Genomic DNA, 15,533 nt, shown 5'->3' on the forward strand with positions numbered 1-15,533 from the left:
GCCAAAAGAAATCTGATGAGGTTCAACAAGGACAAGTGCAGAGTCCTGCACTTAGGACGGAAGAATCCAATGCACCGCTACAGACTAGGGACCGAATGGCTAGGCAGCAGTTCTGCAGAGAAGGAGCTAGGGGTGACAGTGGACGAGAAGCTGGATATGAGTCAACAGTGTGCCCTTCTTGCCAAGAAGACCAATGGCATTTTGGGGTGTATAAGTAGGGGCACTGCCAGCAGATTGAGGGATGTGATCGTTCCCCTCTATTCGACATTGGTGAGGCCTCATCTGGAGTACTGTGTCCAGTTTTGGGCCCCACACTACAAAAAGGATGTGGAGAAATTGGAGAGTGTCCAGCGAAGGGCAACAAAAATGATTAGGGGTCTGGAACACATGACTTATGAGGAGAGGCTGAGGGAACTGGGATTGTTTAGTCTACGGAAGAGAAGAATGAGGGGGGATTTGATAGCTGCTTTTAACTACCTGAAAGGTGGATCCAAAAAGGATGGATCTAGACTATTCTCAGTGATAGCAGATGACAGGACAAGGAGTAATGGTCTCAAGTTGCAGTGGGGGAGATTTAGGTTGGATATTAGGAAAAACTTTTTCACTAGGAGAGTGGTGAAACACTGGAATGTTACCTAGGGAGGTGGTGGAATCCCCTTCCTCAGAAGTTTTTAAGGTCAGGCTTGACAAAGCCCTGGCTGGGATGATTTAGTTGGGATTGGTCCTGCTCTGGGCAGGGGGTTGGACTAGATGGCCTCCAGAGGTCCCTTCCAACTCTGTTATTCTATGATTCTATGACTTGGTGGAGTAACTCACATGACTGGAGCACTGTCATGGATGGGTATAAACTGTTCAGGAAGGACAGGTGGGGGAAAAGAGGTGGAGGAGTTACACTGTATGTAAGAGAGCAGGGTGATTGCTCAGAGCTCCAGTATGAAATTGGAGAAAAGCCTGTTGAGAGTCTTTGGGTTAAGTTTGGAGGTGAGAGCAACATGGTGATGTCATGGTGGGCATCTGCTATAGACCACCAAACCAGGAGGATGAGGTAGATGAGCCTTTCTTCGGACAACTAACTGAAGTCCCCCATGAGAACCAGGGCCTGTGATCTGGAAACTTCTATCACCCTGACATCTGCTGGGCAAGCAATACAGCTGGGCATGGACAATCCAGGAAGTTTTTTGGAGAGAGTTGGGGACAATTTTCTGGTGCAAGTGCTAGAGGAACCAGCTATGCTCCTCTTGACCTGCTGCTCACAAACAGGGAAGAATTGGTAGGGTAAGTAGAGTGGGTGGCAACCTGGGCAGCAGTGACCATGAGATGCCCAAGTTCAGGATCCTGACAAAAGGAAGAAAGGAGAGCAGCAGAATACGGACCCTGGACTTCAGAAAAACAGACTTTGACTCCCTCAGGGAACTGATGGGCAGAATCCCCTGGGACGCTAATATGAGGGGGAAAGGAGTCCAGGAGAGCTGGCTGTATTTTAAAGAAGCCTTATTGAGGGTGCAGGAACAAACCATCCCAGTGTGCAGAAAGAATAGCAAATATGGCAGGTGACCAGCTTGGCTTAACAGAGAAATCTTCGGTGAGCTTAAACACAAAAAGGAAGCTTACGAGAAGTGGAAACTTGGACAGATGACTAGGGAGTAGTATAAAAATATTGCTCGAGCATGCTGGGGTGTAATCAGGAAGGCCAAAGCACAATTGAAGTTGCAGCTAGCAAGGGATATGAAGGGTAACAAGAAGGGTTTCTACAGGTATGTTAGCAACAACAAGAAAGTCAGGGAAAGTGTGGGACCCTTATTGAATGGGGGAGACAACCTGGTGACAGATGATGTGGAAAAAGATGAAGTACTCAATGCTTTTTTTGCCTCAGTCTTCACAGACAAGGTCAGCTCCCAGACTACTGCACTGGGCAGCAAAGTATAGGGAGGAAGTGAGCAGCCCTCAGTGGTGAAAGAACAGGTTAAGGACTATTTAGAAAAGCTGGACATGCACAAGTCAATGGGGCCAGATATAATGCATCCGAGAGTGCTGAGGGAGTTGGCTGATGTGATTGCAGAGCCATTGGCCATTATTTTTGAAAACTCGTGGCGATGGGGGAGGTCCCCGACGATTGGAAAAAGGCAAATGTAGTGCCCATCTTTAAAAAAGGGAAGAAGGAGAATCTGGGGAACTACAGACTGGTCAGCCTCACCTCAGTCCCTGGAAAAATCTTGCAGCAGGTCCTCAAGGAATCCATTTTGAAGCATTTGGAGGCGAGTGAGGTGATCAGGAACAGTCAACATGGATTCACCAAGGGCAAGTCATGCCTGACCAACCTGATTGCCTTCTATGATGAGATACCTGGCTTTGTGGATATGGGGAAAGTGGTGGACATGATATATCTTGACTTTAACAAAGCTTTTGATACGGTCTGGCACAGTATTCTTGCCAGCAAGTTAAAAAGGTGGACGAATGGACTGTCAGGTGGATAGAAAGCTAGCTAAATCGTCAGGCTTAACGAGTAGTGATCAACAGCTCGATGTCTAGTTGGCAGCCTGTATCAAGTGGAGTGCTCCAGGGGTCAGTCCTGGGGCTGGTTTTGTTCAACATCTTCATTAATGATCTGGATGATGGGATGGATTGCACCCTCAGCAAGTTTGCAGGTGACACTAAGCTGCAGGGAGAGGTAGATTCGCTGGAGGGCAGGGATAGGGTCCAGAGTGACGTGGACAAATTGGAGGACTGGGCCAAAAGAAATCTGATGAGCTTCAACAAGGAATTCTGCAGAAAAGGACCTCGGGATTACAGTGGACAAGAAGCTGGATATGAGTCAACTGTGTGCCTTTGCTGCCAAGAAGGCTAACAGCATATTGGGCTGCATTTGTAGGAGCATTGCCAGCAGATTGAGGGAAGTGATTATTCCCCTCTATTTGGCACTGGTGATGCCACATCTGGAATATTGCATCCAGTTTTGGGCTCCCCACTACAGAAAGGATGTGGACAAATTGAAGAGCATCCAGCGGAGGGCAACAAAAATGATTAGGGGGTTGGGACACATGATTTAGGAGGAAAGGCTGAGGGAACTGGGCTTATTTAGTCAATTTATTTATTTAGAAGAGAAGAGGGAGGGCAGATTTGATAGCAGCCTTCAACTACCTGAAGGGGGGTTCCAAAGAGGATGGAACTAGGCTGTTCTCAGTAGTGGCAGATGACAGAACAAGGAACAATGGTCTCAGGTTGCAGTGTAGGGAGGTCTAGGTTGGAGATTAGGACAAACTATTTCACTAGGAGGACGGAGAAGCACTGGAATGGGTTACCTGCGGAGGTGGTGGAATCTCCATCCTTAAAGGCTTTTAAGGCCCAGCTTGACAAAGCCCTGGCTGGGGTTGGTCCTGCTTTGAGCAGGGGGTTGGACTAGATGACCTCCTGAGGTCTCTTCCAACCCTAATCTTTTATGATTCTATGAAGTGTTCCTTGATGAGCCACTTAATTTGAATAGTCCCTTCAAGACATGCAGGCTAAATACCTTGTGGGTATTACCACAGGAGCAAACATTTGAAATACAGGTATAGAGCCAAATACAAAAAATGGTACATGCATACAAATAACAATCATATTCAGCAAATCATAACCTTTTCATAGACACCTTACTTGATATCCTTTGTACAAGATTTGTTGCAAATATATAACAGTGGTTGCAACAATGATCCATATGGTCATATTTTAATCAGATAACATCACACCTAGGTTCAAGATATGAGCTTATGCATGGCATAGCATTGGGTCTGTGGTGAGGAATAACAAATCTGAGACTGATACAGCTGGAAAGCTGGTACCATAATGGCAATGGTTTCTTGAGACTGCACTCGTGATTAAAAGGATGATACAGTTGGTCTGATCCTGCACGTTTCTGACCATCCTCAACTTCCGGTGACTTTAAGGGGAGGTGCCCAACACCTTGCAGAATCAATCTCCCCAAACTACTAGTTAAATGTACTCAAAATACCTTGAGCTAAAGTTTATGGGTGGCTGTTAAGAATCTATGTACAATAGATACAGAGTCTGTGTGATGAATAGTTGGTCAGCATGCTGAACAATTTCATTCACATCCTGACCTGAACAACAGTTAGCAACTTTAAAAACCAGTAATTCCCTTCCAATTGACTATTACCTGTCCACAGCTGGATCATCCTTGGGAATCCAAAAAAAAAAAAAAGGGAGAATAAAAACAGGACAAAAACTGGTTTGCAAAAACTTCAGTTTATTAAACAAAAATCACTGCAGTTCTGGGTGTGCAATCCAGCTATTTCTGCCACAGAGATATAGCACCTTCATTTAGCACCCTATTTATAGTTTTAAGAGTGTCATCCTTTTTCCTTACCTTTATTTATTCTTTCCAAATAATAAAACAGTCAAGCTGAAACTATGGCTCTGTTAGAAATACTCATGTGGAGCTTTCATCGCTCATTAATGTACCTGAGGGCTGGAAGTTCACCAATATGACTCAAGAGATGGGCCATTTACACTCAGTGATAGGTCCGTACCTAAGCCAAATAAACTTTGGGATAGAGACCAGCTTGGATTTATTTTTAGTTTATACCAAACTCATTTTGGCAGTTTGGGCACACTGGAAGCTGCATCCAGATGAACATGAGTTTTGGTTTAAGCTTTGCAAATCCAAAACTGCCCTTGGTTTTTTCCTTCTTTAGGAAATTCCCTCCATTTTCATAGCCCTTAATTCAACATTCTAATGCGGTGAGTAGCCTGAACGAAAGAATAATAAGGTTAAAGGAGAAGCAGCTATATCTGGAATCTTTATTAAGGTATCATTAAACACCTGAAGAACATCATTTATATCCTAAGAACAGGCCAGAACAGGTCACAATCATCAATTTGATCTGCCACTTTACCTGGCTGGAGCCTGCGTGCTGGGTGTTGGGGAAGGCTGTAACTCAAGGAGGACTAAAAAAGAGAAATGGCTGGAGGGGTAAGTGTGATCAAAGCTGCATTTCAGTTTGTCATTGACCATGGAACTGACAATGTCCTGTCTGTAAAAATACAACCCCTTGACAACAGTATTAGTGAAGAAGACCTAGGATGAAAGTGGACAGTAAATTATAACAGAGCTTTCAATACAACACAAAAAGCAAACTGAAAAACCCATAATGTGATCGTGGGCGGCATATAAAGAGGATAGCATCAAACAACAGGGAGAGGCTTTCCCTATGCACCACAGCATCTCTTTGTGGCACTGGTGGGATACTAAGTGTGACTTTAATAACACTGGGGTAGATTGCCCCCTCCTGCATTGAAGCGCATGCAAGGCAGAGGAAAACTGCCACACAGGGTATTCCCCAAATGCTTCCACCAGGGGCAGAGAGGGGAGAAGGCAAGATTTGCTCACCTTTTGAATGAGTGGGGTGGGCTTTCAAGCCAGGAGAATCACCTGAAATCTTCGTGGATACCCAGGGAGCTGCTGGAGGCCCAGAGCTATCTATGTGGAAGGCCTTAGTGCCTCTGCATTGCCTCCATGTTCCCTGCTGCTCTCCAGGCCTCCTGGTGACAATGCTCCTCACCTGTGCTAGCTTCTGCTCCCGGAACTCCTGGGACTGGGGGTGGGGGAGGGAGGCACCACCTGGGTCCTAGTGCCCACAAAGTGAGATGGAGGGAGGTCTCCTCTGCACAGTTTTGGGTACTGGGGAGAAGGGTGACCCCAGTTGGCCCCTGTGTTACCCCATCACCAGGGTGCAGGAGTCTGCTCAGATATTCTAGATTCCATTCTTGGTTCATCTACAGACTAGTGGGAGACCTTGGGCAATGGGAATACTTCCTTTGTCTGTCTTGTCTAGACTATAAGCTCTTCAAGGGAAGAATTGCTTCTTACTATGTGTCTAAACAGTACCTAACACAACTGGGCCTTAATCTTGGTTGGGTCCTTCAGGCTTTACTTGAATATAATAACAATAATGGCGAATCACATGTTCTTGTCAGAAGCATTGGGGTAATGCTCCAGCTCTTAAATAGCCATTTTATAATTACCTTTCAGCCTCAACTTTCACCCACATGAAAGATAAACCCTGCTATTTCAAACAGCGGCATCGAGCGCTGTGCTCAGTCCAGGAAAGACCGTGCAGTGCAGAAGCCATCAAAGGGCTATGATCTTCCTAAACAGTTCTGAATTCACCAGTAAGAATCCGAGATGTCTGCTCCGCTCCCATGCAGCTCAGAAGCCGCAGGGAGACACTGTGATTAAAAGGAAAGACACAGAGCCAGGCCCTTCTCCAAAAGGGACTGTGTTGCACTGCGGCAGGTTGCGCAAGGGAGGATGCAGGTGAGGTGGCGATGCTAACTCTTAGAGAAATGGAGTGAAGGAGATGTTAATTTTTTTTCAGATTTCTGCAGCTTCCTGTATTGAGAGCTCAAATATTTTCCCCCCGACTTCACACACAGGCTGCTGTCAGAAAGCATTGCTAAATCCTCATCTGCAGCAGCCTTGCCTTTGCTTACCCCCCGCTATCCTTCCTGGGCTTTTCACATGTATTGCATTCATTCCATGCATGCTGGCTCTGCACAGAGCAGCATATAAAAGGCTGTCTAAGTAGGGTTAGATATTTACAGTGGAACAGACAAGGCTTCTTATCTGCCAGGCAGGCAGCCAGCCTGCCTAGCCATCCTTCCCACCCTGGGCAGCTATTAGTATTCCCAAGGTTCTATAGAAAAGAACACAGTGTCTGTTAAACCCCAAGCTTGAAAAGAATTCATCAACACCTCACAAAAATGTATTGTGCAAGGAAGTTATAAGCACTGTGTGTGTCTGGATAATGATTCCTGACCTTTTAGAGGGTGAGCTCCTAAATAGGGTATAAGCTAAAGGAAATGGGCCAGATTCTGCTCTCAGGCACATCAGGGTAAATCCAGAGGGACTCTAATGACTCTGCTGGGAGTGGAATTTGACCTGATACCTTGTATTTTGCTGCTTCTGGTCTCAAATATAAACCCCATGCTCAGCCACAGCAAATGGCAGGTTAAATCTGAAAGGACTAAGAATATGTGAGGACAAAACAGTATGATAATGTGCTTTTTTCAAGAGCTTTGCCCAGGAAATAGGATGTCCCCACATAACTTTGGGCCCAGTCCTTTGTCCTGCTGAGCTTCCCCTGAAGAGGCCCAGAACTCTCACTGAGCACAAGGTCAGTCTCCTGAGGGGTCTCCTCACTTTGCAGGAACTGGCCTTTTGCCATTAAACATGAAAAAGAGCAACTGGCCATGGCTTCCCAAATGAGCTGGCGCAAGCCTGGACCCCTCCTAACGTGATGTCAGAAATGGCTTTGCCCTTAGCATGGACAAGGACAATTGTGTTTAAACATATGTTAGCTAGTCACTACAGCAGTCTGGCCCAAAAGACACATTCATAACTGCAGCCAGCCTACGTGTTTAAACATGAATGTCCTTGTGCACCCTGAGGGCAAAATCTTAGTTAGTATGTTGTCTAACATGGGACTTTCTGCCTGCAACAGACAAGGCCTTAGGCTGCTTAACTAAGTTGCCATGCTGCATTTGCTGCATTAGAAGACGTTCAGATCTCTGTTACAGATGCTGCAGGACAGGAAACATCAATTAGGCAGCCTCGCTGGTGTAGGGGAGTGAGGAAAGCAGAAGTATCACACCAGCAGGCACAGAGGAAAGGAGACGGAAGCGCGGGTGTTATCTGAACTGTGACTGCAAAATCGTTGCAGCACACAGGACACATTTCTCAGCGTCTAAATCAAATCATTGACCAGCTAACCCCCGGGGGAATCTGGCCCTCACCTCATCCCAATAACTCGGAGGCAAATCTTTTTCCATTAGTAGAAACATTTGCCTCTCCAAGTCAGGCGATAGCTGGACTCTTTGGGAAATGGATTGTCCCTCCCTGGGGAGATGGCAGCACCAGTGCTTAGACACCATAGCACCCTGGTCACTTGCAAAAAATGACAGCTGACGTCAGCCTCTTTCTTTAAACATTCAGGAAAAGTGAGGGAGGATAAATCCCGCTGCTGCGGCATCTCAGCCTGTAACAATAGATGGCTTCCAAATAAGGGGTGCTAGAGCATGATAGTACATAGTGCAGGGGAATGTCTCAGACCTGAGAGAGCTCTGCTTTCAGGATGTGCATGATGAGAGAGGCCAGTATATGTGGAGGAAGGAATAAAGCCTGCATGTTGCACTTCCTTGGTTCACTCTCTTATTATGCTTGAAGACTAGGTCCAGCCTCCTCTCCCCACCATGATAATGCTTTTGCTACCAGTTCTCACCCTAAACAGGCACCGGATCAGATACTTCAGACAACATTATACCAGTTTAAACAAAACCCTAGAGTAGGTAATAGCTAGTGTAACTTGGCTTGAGTTTCTTATGGGCTGGCCTGCCCGCCAGCACGCGACAAGCATTCCCCTCACAACCACACCTGTGAAGCAGCAACTTGGCAGGAACATTGTACCAGTGCGCTAGCCTCCCTTTACTGGGAAGAGTGGTAAGTATAGGGCCACAGCCCTACCCATCACCCACTGGCAGCTGCCAGTCACAGCCAGAAGCAGAGGTGTGCTCCAGCAAGAAGCCTCACTAAGGAATTCTGTGTGAGTCAACTCGAATTCCTCCTGGGAACGAGGCCCACATGGGCTGTGGATTGAAGCTGCAAGCAAGCTCACAGGGCATAACAGAGTGAGAAAATGTTTGTGTGGCTGGGTGGGGATGGCTATGTTAAACAATGGGAGTGAAGATCTGAGCCTCTGGAGACGTGATTATGTACGTGCGAGCTGCGAATTGAAATTCTACAAACACACTGAACAAAACTAGCACCAGAGGGTGTGGCCATTCAATTAGAATCATAGAATATCAGGGTTGGAAGGGACCTCAGGAGGTCATCTAGTCCAACCCCCTGCTCAAAGCAGGACCAATCCCCAACTAAATCATCCCAGCCAGGGCTTTGTCAAGCCTGACCTTAAAAATATCTAAGGAAGGAGATTCCACCATCTCCCTAGGTAACGCATTCCAGTGTTTCACCACCCTCCTAGTGAAAAAGTTTTTCCTACTATCCAACCTAAACCTCCCCCACTGCAACTGGAGACCATTACTCCTTGTTCTGTCATCAGCTACCACTGAGAACAGTCTAGATCCATCCTCTTTGGAACCCCCTTTCAGGTACTTGAAAGCAGCTATCAAATCCCCCCTCATTCTTCTCTTCTGAAGACTAAACAATCCCAGTTCCCTCAGCCTCTCCTCATAAGTCATGTGTTCCAGTCCCCTAATCATTTTTGTTGCCCTCCACTGGACTCTTTCCAATTTTTCCACATCCTTCTTTTAGTGTGGGGCCCAACACTGGACACAGTACTCTAGATGAGGCCTCACCAATGTCGAATAGAGGGGAATGATTACATCCCTCGATCTGCTGGCAATGCCCCTACTTATACATCCCAAAATGCCATTGGCCTTCTTGGCAAGAAGGGCACACTGTTGACTCATATCCAGCTTCTCGTCCACTGTCACCCCTAGGTCCTTTTCTGCAGAACTGCCGCCGAGCCATTCGGTCCCTAGTCTGTAGCGGTGCATTGGATTCTTCCGTCCTAAGTGCAGGACTCTGCACTTGTCCTTGTTGAACCTCATCAGATTTCTTTTGGCCCAATCCTCCAATTTGTCTAGGTCCCTCTTTATCCTATCCCTACCCTCCAGTGTATCTACCTCTCCTCTCAGTTTAGTGTCATCTGCAAACTTGCTGAGGGTGCAATCCACACCATCCTCCAGATCATTTAGGAAGATATTGAACAAAACCGGCCCCAGGACCGACCCTTGGGGCACTCCACTTTATACCAGCTGCCATCTAAACATGGAGCCATTGATCACTACCTGTTGAGCCCGACAATCTAGCCAGCTTTCTATCCACCTTATAGTCCATTCATCCAGCCCATACTTCTTTAACTTGCTGGCAAGAATACTGTGGGAGACCGTGTCAAAAGCTTTGCTAAAGTCAAGGAACAACACGTCCACTGCTTTCCCTTCATCCACAGAACCAGTTATCTCGTCATAGAAGACAATTAGATTAGTCAGGCATGACTTGCCCTTGGTGAATCCATGCTGACTGTTCCTGATCACTTTCCTCTCCTCTAAGTGCTTCAGAATTGATGGACGAGCAGGGTGAGGACAATGCAGCAAAGTGAGGGCAATGCACTCCTGTGCCCTGCTAGAACAGCCTCTGTGTGTCATTGGCAGCTGGGGCTAAATAGAGTAACCTGTATGTAACGGAGATTGGGACGGTACCCCGTAAACAGGGATAAAGGGAAGGAATAATGGATTAAGAGCCATTGCCCCTCTCTCACCTGGACTTGTGCTGAGCGCAGCTCTACCAGTCTGGAGAAGCTGGGCCGCCAGAGCCATATGTCTGGCTAATGAAGGACACAGAATGGGCAAGTCCACAAGGTTCTCTTTGTTTTAACATCTGACTTTCTGGAGTTTAAAGAATATTTTTCCCCTTCCCTTTCAGGTATGGGGAAATCACCCCAGCATTTGGAGAGGAAGGAGGAAACATTTACCTTGGCACATTCCCAATATTAATAATTAGGGTGACCAGAGTCCCTTTTTTAAAGGGACAGTCCCATATTTAAGCCCTCCCTCAGGTGTACCAACTTTTTTTAAAAAACAGGCAAATTGTCCTATATTTTCTGTCTCCCCCCATCAGTACTGGTGGGTCCTGCTGCTGGTCGGATCCCTGCTCGGCAGCTGCCCGCCCACCAGCAGTGAGTCTGGGGGGTCCAGTGGCCGACGATGGGGGTGGGTGTGCAAGGCTGGTGGCTGGGAAAGCTGCAACACATGGGGCCAGCCACTCACCCTGCTGGTCCATTACCGCTGCGTGCCGGCCAGCAGGGCCCCATCCCCTGTCCCGTTTCCGGCCAGTACTGGCTGCACGAGTTGAGCTGCGGTGGCTGGTGAGTGCGGGCCGGCACCAGGCGACAGCCGGTTACGTATTGCCTCACCTGCCTGCCCATCGGCCCTTTACGTGTTCCCCCTATCGCTATCCTGTCTCTGCTTTGCCCCTTCATGCCCCCCCCACACCATCCCTGCTGCTCCTCCATATCCCTCCCCCTCAGCGGGGCACATCCCTCACCCAGCGGTGTGCGGAGACCAGTCTCTGGTCCTTCCTTCCCCCACTGCCTCTGGCTGGGCCAGCACCCCGGGAAAGCCCAGGGAGCTGGCCAGGAGGAGCCGAGCCCTGCATGAGCCAAAGCACCGCCCAGCACTGGCACAGGGAAGCCGCTCCGCCCCTCAGCTAAGCTCTGGAGTGGCGGGAGGGAAGTGATTTCAAGCCTGTTCCCGCCCCGAACCTGCAGGCTCCACAGCAGGTCCCAAACAGGGGCTAAGCACCCTGTTCACCTGCACACACACCCGCCTCGGGTCCTGCCCCCAGGGAGCAAAGGGATGCTCTGTCCCCTAGGCACCCTCCCCTGCTGAGCCACCTCTCTGGCTGGGTTCACTGAAGCCTCTGCAGTCAGGTTCCCTGGGCTCTGATGCACAATGCATCCTTAGGGCTTAACCTCTTCTTGCCCACTCTGTAGCCTGGGGACAGGAAGCAGCTGGGTTATGTTGGTGGCCAGCAGCAGCCTGGAGGTGTTATCTGCCTTTTGACACGTGCAGGCAGGAAAGGGACAAGCTGCTTCCAGCTTTAGGAGGAGTGGGGGGATGGGGAGTGGGAGGGGGAAGAGATGAGCTCTGCAAAGACACAGGCCAGATCACCCCTCCCCAATACACACACACACTCCCCTGCGGCTGGAAGCAGCTCCCATCCCTTCCCTCCCGCACAGTGCCGAAAGGCTGCTGCTGGTCACATTCTGGTGTGAACCCTGGCAGAAATCTGGGGGGGGGGGCATGTGACCCTGCGTCTGTCCGTTCCCTCCCCCAATGTGTTGCCTCAGGAAGATGTGGCACCAGGAGAGGGAAGTCCATCCCAGGGGCCCCGCCAGGCTTGGAAGGTGGAGAGCACCGGCCAGGGAGGGTCAGGTCGGTTGGCACCTCCCCTGTGTGAGAGAGGTGTATGGGAGTATGTGTGTGTATGTCACCTCTCCCCATGTGAACCCTAAAGCCTTAAAGATAAGAAGGTAAATAAAAAGAAATACTGTGTAGCTGGATTCTTTCTAACAGGGGCTCAGTCAACTTGATGTTAATTTGAACGTTTGTACTGCATAGTTCTGATTGATTGTCGTTAAACTCACTTGAATACAATAATTTTACCAGGTGTCTTGTATTCAGCATAGGGAAATATGGTCACCCTATTAAAAATACATAACTAACCCTTTTCTGTTTGCTTTGAAAGGTTCAAGGAAAATTCCCGAGTGGAGGATGGGATCAGTAACAGACTATGCATGGTAATAATGGGGGCTATGTAAATCATTCTTTCGTCCCTTTGGCATTCTCTGTACATAACCTGGATTATAATGAATCCATTTGAACTCCCAACATCACAAATGGGCCTCCGTGAGCTAAAACTGGGCTAGATTATGAGAATGCACTGGAAAGGCTCCGGATGCTTCATTCATGAAGCTGTGTGCAGGCACCCTTTTGGGTCACTATACAACCCTTCAAAGCAGTGTCTGGGCCGTGCCACAGAAGCACAAACACGGTCTAAGCTGAATCAAATGTCGACAAGCCAACGATCGGCCGAGAGGGCACAGCCTTTTACTTGTTTACATCCTCCTGGGTACATTTAAAAAGCAGAAACAAAAACTGTTTCCATGAATAAGGTGTTTCAAACAATGCACTGGTGCAATGACATTATCATGCATCTGTGGCTTGATCTTGAACAGCGCTGAGAGCATCTCCAACTCCTCTGGCTGGCAATAGGATTTTAGGTTCTCAGCATTTCATAGTATCAACCCCTTGAAGGAAGTATTTTGTTATTTTAAAATATTCCTCTAAAGTGCCTCCCATCTGGTACCGCAACACTGTTGACCAATGTGAAGGGCTGGACTCTTGTGCGGGGTACACTTATAAGGGCCCTGCCTTGTGTGGGTGCAACAGAAGAGGATGAAGACTCAAGAAGCCTTTTTTTCCCCCCACTTCATACATTTGTGCAATAGTCTGGCTTCATATGGATCTAAGCACTCCGCTGGGCCTCATGCGTGTGAGGAGGAGGAACTGGGAAATGTGACTATGGCATTTCATGTACCCCAGTCATCTAGGCTGGGCTGTGGCCCACACCCTAGCTTCCACATGCACTCCTACAGTTTGCAGTAGGCAACGGAAACTTAGGCACACCTTGCTGCAGCTTATAATAGCTGTTAGGAGTGGTAGGTAATGGGCCTTTTTGCATGCTCAGACAGGATGGCACAGAGACCCCATGCTCAGTGTTACCACCGCGTTCCTCCCTGCCCAGCACACCTCACACTGGTAAAGCTAGACTTTCCCCTAAATAGTAAGGCTCACAATGCTGTTCTGAGAGGAAACTGGCAAAGAAGGCCAACTGAATGGGCTCAGCTTCACCTTTGAAATGCTTCCGCTCCTTGGAATCACAGGTTCAAATCCTATCTTGCTTAATTGAGCTCTACAACCTCCTGAGGCCTTGCAATTTATTGTGTGTGAAAAATTAAGGTAATCTCTGCTCCACCTGGGCATCAAAGAGACCATTGCTATTTTTGAAAGAGTAGTTTGGCCTGGTGTCACTGGGCAAAATATCCCTTCTCTGTGTTATTGTGCTGTGTGCTGATTAGTTTCCCCAGTCCATACTAGTGATATGTGAAGAGTTGCAAAACACTTTGGGATCCCTTGGGATGAAAGGCTTTACAGCATGTTAATGTGTAGTAATATTTTAATTATTTTACAAGGGCACACAGGAATGGATCTTGGTCCCCCAGATTCCCAACCCGGGAATCCGTTACATTTGCCATTACTTGCAGGATGGCACCATATCCAGTGTATGCTTATTCCCATTCCCAGAAACTCCATCTCCTTAGATATGGTATTTCTGGCTAATGACATTTTAGTGCCATAGATTAAAAGGGGGTAGATGATGGCAGCAGTCATTTTATTACTCACACAAACCCATCAATAAGGCGCTGAAGCCTGACTATGCAAATGTCACAGAGCCATAAATATCCTATGTATTTTAGAGTGGTCATTTCAAATTAGTACTTGAATCAAATACCCTACTTAGCTTAATTAGAGACATGACAAAAACGTGATTGAGCACATGCAAATTGAATATGCCTGATCTCTGGGATCTAGTGCTGCCATCATCAAAACAACAACAGCAAAGGAAATATGCCTGCATCCAAGGCTGATATAAACGGGTCTTATGACTTCACATGATAAAAATTTACCCCGCCAAGCTGCATTAAGGAACTTCAAGTTTGAAGCTGAAAGGTTACACTGGGAAATGCACTATTGAGACAAGGAATGGGAGGGATACTCTCAGTTTAGGAAATAACATTTTGAAGAATTAATTCAGTCTTACAGACATCTTTTCAAAGCTGGTGACACCAGGGTTAAAAAGCACCATGTGGTTTTGCACAGCTGCCACTGAAGGCAAAATATGTATGTATTTGGAAAGGTTACTTTTAAGGAAAAAAACAGACATGCACAGATAGCATAGAATAAACATCAAGAAATGTTTTGCTTCAGTTTTAAATGATTCATTTTTATAGATCAATTTAGGCAAGTGCTGCGTGGATTTCATTGTGAATGAAATGAATCAGTGATATTGCTTCCATGGAAACCCACCTGGTTGTGATTGGCTGAGCAGTATCCAGGCTCTTGAACAATACCAGTGAAAGTACGAGTACTGTTAATATTTAACACAGTGCAGGGACGTGGTAAAACCTAGCAACCCCATGACAGTTGTTATGCAATTCCCATGAATAGCTCAAAGGGACTCAGAACTGTCTTAACATTTTCTCACCCTCTAAATTTCTGGGCAAGTTTTTCTCCTTCCTTGTTAATAAACCTTTAAAATAGGGAGAAACAAATAAATTGGATGTTACATAAGACAGACTTAGAGCCAAATCATACTCCTGCTCCTTTGAAAGTGTTATGGGACCAGTTTAGAAAGGTATGAAGAGCCATGTGAAAGGATAATATTATTTTGTTCTCATTTCTGCTCTTTTGCAGCTTATTGAAGGAGTAGATTCATTCACTCCAAGAGCTGGTAATCTATTACTGAGCCTTTAAGATTGTGGGCCCTATCTCTGGCTGTTGTGATTAAATAATAGGGGGCTAACAGTCCATAAAAAAGCAGGACTATGTGTTGTCATGGTTACCCAAAGGAAACTAGTTTTTTAAAGACGTGTGTCCAGATTCAGACTCTGCACCTGTTTTCTCAACAACTTAGAGCACAGCCGGCCCAATTCAGCTCTCATTTGCAATGGTGGAACACAGTTGAAGTCAAGGGGCCCAATCATAGGCACCGACTCCGTGGGTGGTCCGAGGCTGAAGCACCCATGGAAAAAAAACAGAGGGGGCTCGGCACCCACTAGCACCCACGGATCAGTGCCGCCCACTCCCCATCAGTGCCTCCCGCCCGCTGATGGCCC

This window comes from Lepidochelys olivacea, assembly GCF_965140295.1.
Source record: "Lepidochelys olivacea isolate rLepOli2 genome assembly, chromosome: 9".
In the NCBI taxonomy this organism is placed as follows: Eukaryota; Metazoa; Chordata; order Testudines; family Cheloniidae; genus Lepidochelys; species Lepidochelys olivacea.